The sequence below is a fragment of the Choloepus didactylus genome, chromosome 9, assembly GCF_015220235.1.
Source record: "Choloepus didactylus isolate mChoDid1 chromosome 9, mChoDid1.pri, whole genome shotgun sequence".
NCBI lineage: Eukaryota > Metazoa > Chordata > Mammalia > Pilosa > Megalonychidae > Choloepus > Choloepus didactylus.
The window spans coordinates 62,414,507-62,429,094 of NC_051315.1; the positions used below are offsets into that span (position 1 = coordinate 62,414,507).

General features: G+C 39.3%; 1 protein-coding gene across 5 annotated transcripts in view; it reads left to right on the forward strand.

Annotated features, from left to right (window-relative positions):
• The first annotated feature begins 3,326 nt into the window (after window positions 1-3,326).
• Window positions 3,327-14,588, forward strand: part of MAP3K20 (mitogen-activated protein kinase kinase kinase 20) — a 237,716-nt gene continuing 226,454 nt past the window's right edge. For 2 of the 5 annotated variants that reach the window (XM_037849339.1, XM_037849342.1), the window contains exon 1: window positions 3,526-3,692. The gene's annotated coding sequence lies outside the window, so the exon portion shown is untranslated. Of the gene's footprint in view, window positions 3,494-3,525; window positions 3,693-3,945; window positions 4,200-14,588 lie in introns of those variants that run through there. The other 3 variants (XM_037849344.1, XM_037849345.1, XM_037849341.1) reach the window with 3 other exon arrangements.

Consider the following 14,588-nt stretch of genomic DNA (forward strand, 5'->3'; position numbering starts at 1 on the left):
GAATCATAATCCAATTAAAAATTCAATATCTTTTATTAATTCAGTAAATATTTCATTCCTTATAAGCAATGCCCTATGTTCACTGAGTTGGGTTTACAAAAACATATGTGCATCTTGCCCTTAAAGCTCATGAAGAAAAGGAAATGATAGGCAGATAACCATAATATCAGGCAAAAAAAGAGGCAATCAAAAGTATTAAGGGATTTCCAAGGGGAAAAGGTTACTTCTTGACAGACGATTGGAACATGTTTCCAGGAAAGGGAACATTTTAGCTGGGCTTTGAAGGCAGCAGAGGTGCTAGAAGGTAATTAGGACAGCAGAGAGGTTAGAAAGCGTGTGGTTCAGTTTGACACAAGCACGAGGCCCATGAAAATGGGAGATAATGTTGGGGAGGAAAATTTGTGTTAGATAATAGCGGGTTTTGAATGTGCACTAAGGAGCTTGGATTTCATTTAGCAGGCAATGAATGGGGTGTCATCAAATTTTTGAGAAAAGTGTTAAGGCTCAAGAACACTTTAATAAATTCAAGGAATAAATAAACCTCTTAGATATCTGAGTAAAGATACTGCCAGGAGGGAGTAATAATCCTAGTTGTATTAACAGTAGTAGCAGTAGCAATAATAATGGTGATGGCTAAATTTTACTGTGTACTCATTAAGTGCCACGCTCAAAGTTTTACCGAGACTCTCTCTTTGTAGCCTTCACAGTAATTCCACAGGTAATTTAAATCATTTCCCACACTAAAGTTCAGGAAAAAGTCTTGTCAAGCTTGGGCAACTTGCCTTCCTTCAGGGGGTAAGAGATGGTTTTAAGGGTTTATTCTTTCAGATCAAGCAGCTCTCAAACTTTTTGGTCTCAGGACCCCTTTACACTCTAAAAAAAATCACTGAGGAAGCCAAACAGCTTTTATTCATGTGAGTAATACCTATCACTATTTCCATATTATAAATTAAAACTGAAAAACTTTAACAATATTTGTTAATTTATCTAAAAATAACAAAAACCTCTTGTTGATGCCTTAGTTTGGACACTTTCATGGCCACAGAACTGTAAATTTGTAACCTAATACATCCCCTTTATAAAAGCCAATCCATTTCTGGTATTTTACAAACAGCAGCATTAGCAAACCAGAAAAGGGGGTATGGGGGGATGGGATGATTTGGGTGTTCTTTACTTTTTATTTTTATTATTATTTTTTTGAAGTAATGAAAATGTTCAAAAATTGAATGTGGTGATGAATGCACAACTATATGATGATACAGTGAACTTTGATTGTCTGGTAAAATTTCATATTTTGGTAAAATTTCATATCTAAATATGAACTTTAGATATGGTAAAATTTCATATCTAAATATGAAATAAAATTTCATATTTAGATATATGATATACAATAAAATAAAAAAAGCAGTGTAACAAGGCAACTGCATTGAGCAGAGAAGAGAGTGCTTTGCTAGAAGTCAGAAAATCTGAGATGTGGTGTCTTTCCTGGCTCCTCTACGTGAACTTGGAGAGCAGAGACTATGTTACACAGGTCACAAAGCCCTGGTGCCTGGCACTTGGTAAATATTTGTTGAATGAATTTTGCAAAAAGTCCCCAAGAGACTCTTCTTGCTCTGCTCCTCCTTTCAAAGGCCCTGGGACCTATGCTCAAACAATGAGCTGGACTACATTAGTGAGTTTGAAATAATGGCCACTCATCGTAAAGGATGTTTGATTGTATGCCTTAATTCTCCAGGGATCCAGAGTTGTGAAGGAGGTGAGGCACGAACTCTGTATAAAAGCTGGTTATTTCTCAGTTATGATCCAGACCTAGATTACTCACAATCTAAGATGGGAGAACTGAGATGGCTAGAGAAAATGCCCAAGAGACATTTGTTGCAGTTCTTATCATCTTAAGGGGAGAAAAGGATACTTGGAAAGCTTTCCTAAATTGCCTTCTTTCTATCCTTAGAATTTCTATCTACATTCCTCCGCCCTACTGATAGGTGGTGACAGTTCCACAGTTTCTTTTTAAGAGGGGCCTAGGTAGGGGACTTTTCTTTAAGCAGTATTTGCATAACAAATATACTTTCTTTACTTAGATTGCATGTTGATTTTGGATGGTGTTCATGGATGTGCTAAGGACATCCAAGCTACCCCATGCTGAGAGTACATCTATTTTTAGGGTGGAGACATTTGAAGTAGAGGAATAGGAAGGCTTGATAAGAGAGGTTAGACTGGGTCTCTTTTGCTGTTGTTATTTACATTGTAAATCTATCCTCTGCCTAGTAACCAATATGTTTTCAAAAAGACTAGGAAGTTTGAAAGAGCAGTCAGTCATGGGAATAACCACTGACTATTTATTAGGTCTGAGACCTAAAGAAATCAGGATTTCCTTCCTGACTGCTCTTCTGAATTTCAGTTTCATATTTCAACTGTTGTCTCTCTACCTATTTTGCCTCCCATGACTTCAAACTTAACATGAAGCCAGTTCCTCTGCACACATCCCTATTTCCGTCAATGACACCATCATTCTTCCAGTCACACAGGTCTGAAATCGTGGCATCATCTCTGACTTCTTCCTCTCTTCCACACCTAGCCAGTCATCAATTTCTGTGCCTCTTCCTGAAAAACGTCCCTCAATTCCATTTCTTCTTTTCTAATCCCATTTTGTACACTTCAGGCCCTCATGACTCTATAACCAGGCAGTAACAGTATCTACCTCTCAGCTTGTCCTATAGCCACTGAGACTACTTTCTCTAAAACACCTTTAAAACAAAAGCAAAGACATAAACACCCACTTTCCTTCCTTGATTCTAATTTTCCATGCTTCCCCAGTGGCCACAGTGGATAAAACTCAAATTCAAAACCCCGAATGACATGGCCCATACTTGTACAACCACGCCTTACACTTTTCCTCCAGAGAACTATCCTTTCCAATCAGTAGTCAATTATTTTTGTCCCCAATACCCATTTCCACCCTTTGCTTACACCTGGAACGAATTCTACTCCCCTACTCTGAATTCTGCTTTGTTAAAGCAGATTGGCAGACCAGAAATACCTACTGATGGTTCCACTGTGGCAGCCTTCAGCCCCATCTCCCCAGAAACATCTGTATGTCTATCCCCTTCCCAACTAGATAATTAACTCCTGTAGGGAACGAAGCAGCCTCCTTTCTCTTTGTATCCCAGCGCCTATTTCACTGTAAATGCTTGTTGATGAGTTGAAGGAATTGGTGGTGTTACCCCCACCACCCAGTACCACCCCCAGCACCCCCCGACAGGGCAGGAGTCCTTTAAGGGCCTGCGTGCCTCGCTGAGCCGCACCCCCCACCTCACCGCCACTACCCGGCCGCGGGCCTCGGTGGGGTCCAGGGCCTGCAGCCCTCGGGGGTGAAGGCCAGGAGGCCCGGGCGCGTTCCTCACGCCCGCTCGCCCGCGCGCCTGAGCTGCCGCGGGGCCCGGGGGCGGCGTGCCGGGCGAGAGCAGGGAGCCTGGCCGTTTCGCGGTGGGAGGTAGGTGGTGCTGTTGCGGTGCCGTCTTCCTCATTGGCGCCGGGCAGAGAAGCGGAATGTTCAACTCCTGACTCGGGCGGAAGCGTGGGAGCCGCACGGGCCGCCGTCCTCCCGACCCCCGTCGCCACTCGCACCGCACGCGGGGCCTCCGCGCCCCCGGCTGCTGCTCACTTCCCCCCTCCCCACCCCCGGGAGCCAGGTAAGGGGCCATGCCGGAGGCCGCGGAGGACGAGGGTGGGACGGAGGCCCGCCGCGCTCGCGAGTCTTCCCAGTCTCCGGGCCGAGGCCCTGCCGGCACCCCGGAGCCTCCGCGGGCCTGCGGGTACCTCACGAGGCACCCCTCCCCGCCCCGCGTCCCGCCCCGGCGGCGGCGACCCAAGCGAGCGTTCCGGACTCTCGCGGTGTTCGCACTTGGCGCCGCCAAGAGCGGCTGGGGAAGTTCGGGGCGACCCACGGAGAAGTTGGCGCGCGGAAGAGTGGGGCGCAGCTCGCAGCGTCTCATTTGGGCCCTTCGGGGACGGCGCGGGCGGGGGGCGCCTACCGGCCCATGACCGCGCCGCTTCTTCCCGCGTCCCGGCTTCCCTCACAGAACGCCGGGGCGGAGAGCGCGCGATCCGGCCTCGCAGTGGGTGACTGGGGCAGCTCTCGGGAGGCGAAACGCGAGTCTCCCAAATCAGGACACGATACAGCCCAGTTACCATCAGAGGTCTGTGCTTGCAGGGAGGGTCGGCTAACTTCTGCTTTCTGCCGAACTCGGCCGAGAGCGGCGTTTCCCACGCAAAGGGATCGCTCCCTGCGTTTCCTGCGCGTTCTTGAGCAATGTGGAGCTTCCCCTTTTACTTCTTCAGGAGTGAAGGGTGTCCCCTTTGCCGACCCTGTGGCCTCAGTTCGTGTGCTCTGAAACCTGGAAGAGGCCCTGGGATGAATGTTGAGGCCGCCGCCACGCCTCGCTTGGTCATGACAGTTTTTGTAAAAACTTGACTGCAAAGCTGGCTAGATGATATAGAATTGCCCTTAAAAATGGGGCGTCATTTTTGGATCGATGAAAATGTGTGTTCCTGATGTGCCTTGAAATCTCGCTTAAGCACTATTTATGGGGAACTTAATTACTATTTTTGTTATTTTCTTTAATAATGAAAGCAACACGATTTAGTGACCGATTCTTATGAGATTACAATAAGCAGCTCTCAGTGATGGTGTCTTTTCTTAGAATCGTTTTACAGAATTAATTCGAAGATATTTGGGCTAATATTGTCGTTAATGTCTACCCTCTTTTAACCCTTAAACTCTTTTAGGAGAGCCTCCTAGCTTTCTTGTCTTTAGTTGAAGTGAAGAGTCAGGATTCAGTGGATCAAAACCTACAAACACATTTTAAGACAAAAAGAAACAAGTGATTCAAGGCCAGTTAGCGTCTTCTTTGTAGTAGGCCTATCTCCACAATGAAATTCCATGCCGTTTTCAAGTTAAGAAAAAAATGTGATGGCTGCATTTTAATTATGGTTTTGCTCATTTGTAAGGCCTTTGCTTTGAATTCCTGCTACAATGGTGAAAGATTTGGGGGATTGTAAGTGAATATCAATTTTGTTTCTTTGGGAAAAGAATTAAGATAAAGAAAAATTTTTTTTTTTTTTTTGGGAGCCATGTGTACTGTTTATTTTAATCTTTCAGAATTTAATTCCTAAAACTTTTTGGAATTTTTTTTTTTTAGCTGGAAAATATTGTTTAAATTAAAAGTTTTAGTGGTAATTCCAGAGTAAATGGCCACAGTGCAATAGCAAGGACATGTTTTTCTAGTCTATGAAAGCAAATAGATGATTGATCTCTTTTACTTTCTCTTAGGAAACACATAAGGACACATTAAAGAGAGAGTAATATCCAAATATTAAGCACGGGATTTGAGTCTAAAAATGGATGGTCAAAGATCTTGGGAACTAAGGGACCTTCTTGCCAAATAAGGAAACGTGGCAAGTTGTGTTGTGTATTTTAAATTAGCACAAGAGTGTTATTGGCAATATATTGGCTGAGTGACTATCTGGAATGAGCACTAAAACTGACTTTGATAGGGTTACAAAATTACAAACTAAAGTTATTAGGGGTGTGGAGTGAATAATGTCATCATCAAAGAAAACACTCCAAAAATTACAATGATGTTTTGTGAAAAGAGGTCAGCCGTAAAGTGAAGGTATTAGTATGGAGTGAAAGAGCAAAATGGACAGTTGATTCTAGACATTGATAGATTCAGGGAACAGAGAGGAGAGAATCAATGATTTTTTTTTTAAACCAGAAAAATATGTTTGTAGTGATACAATACTTCTTGGAATAAGATCACTTTCTACCTGTGTCCTGAGATGTTGGAAACAAAGATCAATTTGGATCATTTGTTTTCCATTTTAGTCTTCCCGGGACAGATTGACAGGGAGGTGTCTGGTCTATCTAAATGTAATAGGAACAGCTAAGGTACCTTTTGGTCTTAACGCAGGGAGGATTTAGGCAACTTCTTTTATGGCTATTAACCTTGCCCTACTAGACACAAATAAGCAGAGTTCCAGCTGTGACTAGAATTATACCTGTTAGGGGAAGAGAGCTATAAATCCTAGACCTTAGATTGGTTTGGCTGATACATGGGTGCTTTTGTGTCAGACCCTTCTAGGGACAGCACAAGCATCGATTACGCTCTAATAGCAGTTAAATAATCCCAACACAGTAGAAGGTTCTGTGGGAACAAAACAGCCATGCATATGACACCCTAACCCCAGCATCATAATTATTAATAGGAAATTAAAGCCTCAGATTGAACTTTAAGTCGATGGTAGGCAGTCCATTAATTCCCATCCCAAGAAAAGGGTCCACTTAAAGGAAAAAAAAAAAAAAAAGGCAAATTAGAAGGAGGCGGCAGAATGTTAGGGTAGAAAAAAGACAGATATGATGTGGTGGGAAAACATGATAGGGTTTTGGAATCAGACTTGAGTTTGCATCCCTTTCGTTCCACTTGTAAATTACACAACTTTCACACCCTTGATCCTCAGTTTCCTCAGATGTAAATTTGGGACAGTAATAACTGCTTGATAAGAATAAATATATGAGACAGCACACGGAAATGCTCAAACCAATGCCTTGAACTTCAGCCACCATAACTGAGAAGGGTTTGCTTCTACATCTCTGCAAGTATCCGCAGAGAAAGCTGCTTGTCCTCCTAGACCCATCTAAGGCTTGTCCTTGATAGCCTCCCTTGTCCGCAAATCATACTATGTGTAGATGTAGGGGGTGGGAGCACTTCTCTTCACTCTCCTTCATTGAGTGTAAGGGTTTCTAATGTGGCTCTGGGTTCCTCAGTGTTTATATACATATTGTTGGGGAGGATCTGAAATTTAATGCATTTAAGTGTCTATATGAAGAATTTGAAGATTTTGGAAGTTGTACCAATAGGGGAAGATTACAATCTGGAGACCAGGACCCAAACCACTTGGAACTCTTCTTAAAGCTGATTTTGAGCAAACTTGTCTGTAGCACCCAAGACCCTTCTCTTTGAATTCGTCTCTGGTCTTCCATATAGGAAAACCGAAAAGAGAAGGAAAGAATTGCTGTATGCTATAGTTTAAGAAGACCTAAAGGTCATAGAGTAAAACTTTGCCTATTAAATTTCTCTACCAAGGTACATTATTGTGGGTAAGAATGAATGTATTCCTTCGGTGATCTGTAAATATAGCCAGAAATAGCCCCATTGTAAGCAAGGACTTTCTTTAAAATCTTGTATTTAATCTTAAAAATTGCTGTGAATTTTGCACTCTGTTCTGTACTAGATTGTTTTACTTTATCGAACAAGCCAATACAAACAGACATTAAACAAGTTTCTCCCCCCAAATCTTACAGTAAAATTGATGCTGTAGGATACGTGTTTATTCATATACCTCCTGCACAGTGCAGGTATGGGAGTACTCAGAGTTTAAGGAACATGGGATTTGTTCTGATAAACGGTACTGTGCCTGTAAACTTTGCAGCCCAGCCCACTGCGGGGATAATGTGATTCCATTTTACTGAGAAAAGAGTAGAGCGAGCTAGATCATGATCCAAAGAGTTTTTGTTTCTGTGATTATATTGTGGCTTTCAAGGTAAAGACAGTTCTTTGCTTTGGAAGTGGGAGGAAGAGAGTTGTAGGATAGAAATTTCACCTTCCCAGGCAGTTGTGGCAGGAGAAATTAGGAGGATGACCCAGTCATGTACATTGTCTCCAGCACTGATGCTGATCACTGCACTCCTGCCACAGTGTTAGGGAGTCTTATTGTCAGGTTCATGGCTGCTTCCCTGAGAAGAGGAGGGAGTCTGTTCTTTATACTGTTAATTTCTTCAAGGCGTAGTAATAGGGTTGGAGTAGATCTTAAAAACCATCCATTGTGCTCTTCTAGCTGATGCAGGAGTTTCCTACTCCATGCCCCTGCCTCCCACTGAACATTCCCAGTTTGGAGAACTCATTACTGAACAGGGTGACATATTTTCTTGTTGGGCAGTTCTAATAACCAGGAATTCTTTGTAACTTTCGTTTGCAGATAGTTTTCCTTTGGTTTTCTTTACTTTTAACATCCTGTTTCCTTTCATCTTACATCGAAGTTACCAGGTTTTATACCCTCGTATTTACCCTTCTCAGGGAGTATTCATTCTAGGCAATCGACCCAGAGTTGTACCTGTTTGTTAACAGCTAGGATGTCCGATACTTTTTACTTGACAGAAAACAGTTCCAGCCTAAAAACAAGAGCTGAGTTGCAGCAGGACTTCGATGTGGAGGGCTAGCTTACTGAAGTGAGCCCTGTTTACTCATAGAGTAATCAACTCCCTCTACTCCCACCCCCATACCACTGTGCATAGTAATGCAGCTAACCCGTGGAAATCTGCCCTCTCAGTGCTCCTTAACTTTATTCAAACTCTGGCCTGATTCTCTTCCTTCACGCTTTCATTCAACACAAAATGCCTCCAGTTATTAAACACAAAAAAGCCCCTATAGCGAACCATGACAGGGATTGTACGTACTTCATGCTTTCTAGTTGGGCTTCTGTTTGAGTGCAGACACATTTCAACACATTTCTGTGGCATAAGTACCTTCTACCCACCACATTCTTGTTCCTTCTATATTTCATGTCTGGTAAAATTTCTGGCAAGGAAATGTGTCTTGGAAATCTATTATCATTAATGAACTATTAAATAAGCATTAAAGTAAGAATGTTTCATTTAACTAGATCATTTTAATTTTAACCTTTGCTCTAACTAGACATATTATTTACATGTAAAGCACAGATACAGAAAAAAATGAAACACTGGTTGTTCTGATTTAGGCTTTTAAAATCTGCTTCTCTTACATGTCCATACTGAAGAAGTCGTATTCATTGATCCCAACTTATTCTATACAAGATATACTGTTCTTTGGTAGCAGCCTTGGAAGAAAGAAGGAAAGTTGTGTCTATGGTAGACACAGTACTAGTTAGTTCTATTTGCATACCTAGTCTCCTTTATCTAGTCTTGCAGTTCTTATAGTTTTTAGTGATTAAGTATGCAGTAGAACAACAGTACTGTTCAGTAATAGAATCTTTGAATTTTTGACCTTGGCATCATGGTCAAAAACATGATACACAAAACCAAGCTTTCCCCATTTTTTTTGATGGCAAGACTCTTAGGGAAAAATGTAATTGCAGAGCTTTGATCCAGGTGGTATTAAGATACACAATGATGAAGCACATTTTTATTATTTTGTTCACTAATATATGTTTAGGAGGCTAAAATTATAATAAGATAAATATTAGGGCAACAAGGTTGGCAAAGGAATTTGTTGATGGCAGAGGGCTATTTTTTATTATATTTTTTATTGTGGAATGTAACATCTATACGTAAAAGTGATAATGTTCCAAGTGCAATTTAACAAGTTGTAAGAGCAATTTTCAAAGGACCTTATGGATTACAGTTCTACAGTCTCAGTTATTTCCTTATTGTGAAATATATGCAAAAAGGTAATATCTTTCAAAGTATATAATTTAACAAGAAGTTATATAGGAAATTTCCAAAAATGTTATGAATTACAGTACCATAGTTTCAGTTATTTCCTTATTGTGAAATATAACATATGCAAAAAGGTAATATCTTTCAAAGTATATAATTTAACGAGAAGTTATATAGGAAATTTCCAAAAATGTTATGAATTACAGTACCATAGTTTCAGTTATTACCTTATTGTGAATTATAACATATATACAAAAAGGTGATAACTTTCAAATTACAATTTAACAAGTAGCTATAGAACAAATTTCAAAGGATGCTTTGGGTTACAGTTCCACCATTTCAGTTCTTTCCTTCTAGCTATTCCAAAACCCTAGCAACTAAGAAAAAAGAAAATTATATAGAGATTCAGTATTCATAATCCTTTGTTAAATTTGGTCTTGTCTGTTGCTACCCCTTCCTCCATTTTAATCACTTTCCTGATCTTAAGGGATGTCCAGGCAGTGACCATCCTAACTTGTTCATGTTGAAAAGGGGTGTCAACATTATAGGAAAAGGGGACACATCTGGTTGATGTTCTTGAAGAGTCTTAGGTGGCATAGGAGTTCTCTGGAGGATTTAAGTTTCTGAAGAATAAATTGGTGAGCAAAACTTTTATAGATTCTCAGATAGGGATCTGGGTATTCTTTAGGGTTTTCAGGACTGCTGTTGACTTGGGCTTATCATACTGTGGTCATTTGGCAAATCTAGCTGAAGCTTGTAAAGGAGTCATCTCCAAGATGGCCTCTTGACTGTATTTGAATTCTCTTTGCCACTGAAACCTTATTTTGTCACTTTTCTGTTCCCCCTTTTGGTCAAAAAGGCATTCTCAACCCCTCGATGCCAGGATCAGGCTCATTCTCGGAATCCGTGTCCCACGTTGTGAGGGCTGTTTTTTAAAAGCCTATTTTTTTGGCCATATCTTGGTCATGATAAAACAAAATCGTTTCTCTTCTATAGTACATCAAAAACAAACTTTTAACTTTTTGTGAAAAAGGGGAAAAGGAAAGTATAAATTAGGGATAGAAAAAGAGGAAAGATTGGAATTCAGAAATAATAGGCCTATACAAACGTAGAAGATAGAAAGTTCAGAAAAAGATCACAGATCTATATTCTGCTAAAGTTAAGAATCCTTTTATAAAGTAGATTCACTTTTTAAGATATTATGATTTGCAGGTATTTGATGAAGTAGATGCAACTTCCCAAGTTAGAGATCCATTTGATATGCAGTAAATAAGATCAGAAAGAAGATAGTAGTCACCTTGGAAAATGGATACACTGTAAGAGCCTACCAAAGCGAGTGCTGTAATTGAATAAATAGGTTCCAGAAACTCCAGTATCTAAAAAGTAAAGCTAGTATTGTCTTTTGATAATTTAAATACTCTCTTTATAAAGACAAGTATAAAAGAAAAATAAATTATAATTATTTACTAACAAAATAGATTTGGCAAAAATGACCAAAACAAACCCAAAAAAGGCACGAAACAGAGAGGAAAAGGATTTAGGGGTTAGTAGTTCGTTTCTCTATTAATAATTGTTCTGTAAAATTAATGAAGATGTAAAACAATTCTGAAAATGAGAGGAAAATTGTTGAGGAAATGGTATCTGACTACTAAGGCTAACAGATGGCTAATATAATGTCAATCTTAATAAAATAATTAGACAACAATAATTTCCATTTATTGAGTGTATACTACATGCTGGACATTGTGCAACGCACCTTCCGTAGTATCTCCCTCTTGCCAACAACTATACGTAGTAGATATTATTGCCAGTGAGAAAACTGAGATCAGAAATGCTGAATCCCTTGCCCAAGGTCAAACAGCTAGTAAGTGGTAGAATTCAGATTTGCTGCCAGTGCTCTCTTACTGGGGTCTTGCTCCTGGACCCTATTGCTTCTCTGTCAAAATATCTGTTAAGTAAGACTTATGAAAGAGGACAAATAATACTGTGCAAACTTGATAGTTTTGGGGCTATCAATTTTTAGACATTTGATAATAAAAGGAATATAGAATTTTTATTTATTTAATATTTATTTGTCTTCAGACTATGCTAAACTCATTAGTAGAAATCTGATTGATGTAGCATGGGAACCAAGAAGTAGTTTCTCTGAACATGTTGGATATCTTGTAATAGTTCATAGCTCTCTAAAATTGGATCTTGGACAAAAGTGGGAAAAACAAAATTGCCTGAGTTTCATTGCTGACGAAATGGAGGGGGTGGGAGAGGGGATGAAACAGGAAAATTGGACTAAGTTCTAAAATTTCTGACTTCTGTTTTGATTTATGTGAATTTAAGAAAAAGAAATTTTCTCTAGTGCTTGTATAATTTCTTCATACATTCCAAAACTCTGTTTCACTAATTTCCTTTATTCTAAAGTAACAAAATTAGTTCACGCTGAGTTTATTTGCTCTCACTATAGCTACTCTTTGAGTATTTAATATGTGCCAGACTTTGTATGATAGGTACTTTTCACATGTCAACTTTTATCCTGACATCAGCTGTGCATAGTAAGTGATTTTCTATCCATTTTCAGATAAGGAACCTCAGAGTGAGAGAGAAAGAGTGATTGGTCCAAATTCCTAAGAGGTAAAAGCAGAGTTCACATTTACACTTATCTAAGATCTTATTTTTTAATGCTAGAACTTTAGGGGCTCTTTTGTTTTGTTCTGTGTTAAAGTAGAGCAAAAGTACAGGGGAAAAAGACAAATAACTTATTTGAGATCAGCAATGATCAAAAAAGTCAAGACACAAAACAAAAGATCTATGGACAGAGAAACTAAGTCATTTTTTTTTGTTTTTTGGACTAGAAGACGAAAACTTTAGAAAGTGAAATCATATTGCCTTTAAGATTTTCTGCCTCTATATGATTCCACTTTTGATAATCAGCTTATATGCTATTTGTGCTTTCAGCAATTTAATTAATTTCATGAGATTTTAAAAATTATAAAATTTTTTTGTCTTAATACTTATATACTCAATTGAATTTAACCACCAAATTAGTGATTTTTCCACAGTTTTAAGAGTTGTAACACCCTATTATGCCTTGATTTATTGATACCCCTGCTCTAACCTACCTTCTCACTGCTGTGTGGTAGATACTTATCAATGACATCTAAAAGATCTGTGAGAGCATATGAAACACAGGATGTTACCAAACTTAGGACTGAGAATTGTTAAAATGAGAAGATTCCCCTTTTTTGTGTAACAGCAATTCTTTTAACATGGTGGGATGAAAACATCATTTGACTGGGTATGCTAGCTAAATAAATTTATTATATAGATGATTCATTATTAAATTCTGGTATATTCACTGGAAAACACATCTGAAAATTAGAAAATTATTTGATCAGGTAGCAGTCTTCTCCAAGATGCTCCAAATATGATTAACCAGAATTTCCATTCTTTTGGTCATTTGCTGATGCTCTTAGAATAGAATTTTAAAATAAGGAACAAAAAAATCCAAGGAAAAATATATATGTGGTCTACCATTCATATATATGGGAATGGGAATTTCAGTTTCAAGATTTTCCACTAAGTCCATGATGCTTTGTCACACTCATTGGAGTTAAAACCTATACCCATATACCCTGGCATTGTTAGTCTTTTCATTAACCAGACGGGACTTAATTTTTTATAGTCTCAGTAAAACATTCAAATAATTCAAGTAATTCTTAGTTCCATTCGTATGTAGTCAGCTCCCAAATGGCAGGATGTATCACAAAGTGAGTAACAGAATTCCGGGAAGAACATGGCTAGTTGCCTCATATCAAGGGGTGAAGATCATGGTGAAGATCCTGGAGAACTGGGTTTCTCAGAGGTCAGTCTTCCTCTGGCTTCCTTAACTAGTTTGAAATATGGCTGATCCTACCTCAGTTCATCCATACTCCCAAGGCTTGCTCTGCACCAGAAGGGGTTAGATTGATTCATATTGATCTCATACTTTGGCATTAATCATAAAACATTGATTTCTTGAGATTGACTACCATGTGGGGGTATAGGTAATGTACACATTGTGCTATTTTTAATCAACATCACAATTGCATATTGGAAAGGATCTCTTTCTCATCTCTCCCTTCCTTTCATCCTTCCATCTTTCCATCCATTTATCCATCCATCCATCCATCATGGCCAGTTCATATTAAGGGGCTCTGGTGCATGTAAATAGAGCACAGGCATTCAGTTGAGTATGAATTTCAATTCCTGAATATGGAAACATAATCAGGCAGGTGTTTAATTTTGAAATATGGCTTAAACTCAGAGGAACTGAGCCTGGAGGCCCCAAACATAGTCTCCTCAATCTCCCAAGACACCTAGGATGAATTGCTTCAGAATCCTCTGGGAGGACTTATAATAAATAGAGTCTTCAGTTTTTACTAAATCTGGTTGAAATCTTTCCAGATGCAAAAGTTAAAATGGAAGAACGGCTAGAAACCCATTCATTCATTCTCTCATTCAACAAATATTTTTAAAAGTCAAAGGTGCATACTATGTGCCTGGTTTTGTATTAGGTGTTGAAGATCGCCGTGTAAATAGAAATGGGTTTTGCCTATAGGAAATAACAGTCTCGTGGGAATTAAGTGGGAAAGATGAATGGGTAAAGAAAGACCCTATGGCACAGAGGAAGAAGCATTTAACTCTGTTCAGGAAGCTCAAAGGAGGTGGTTGGGGACAGGAGTTTTAACTGAATATGACTTGAAACAAAAGTTGGTAAGGTTAATTATTGATTCAAGTATGTGTATAGAACTGTATCTATACTATGGTTCTTTTCCCCTATTCTTTTTTTAGACTCTAAACTATCTTTTAAACTTTAGAGAATAAACAAACAACCCTTCCTTTCTTTTTCCTTCTCAAAGTAGAACAGAGTTTGTACATGGGAAACTAGCATTCATCCTTCAGTGACCTGATGTTCTGAAAATGGGATTGCTAGTCAAATGCACATTAAGAGCTGACTGTGCACATCACTCAATTAAGCCTCAAGTTGTTTATGGAGAAATTTTGTCAGTTTATATAGATAGAAACTGCTCCCCTCCAGCTTTTCCCTTTGAAAAAGTCAAACCTCAGAAAAATGGAAAGA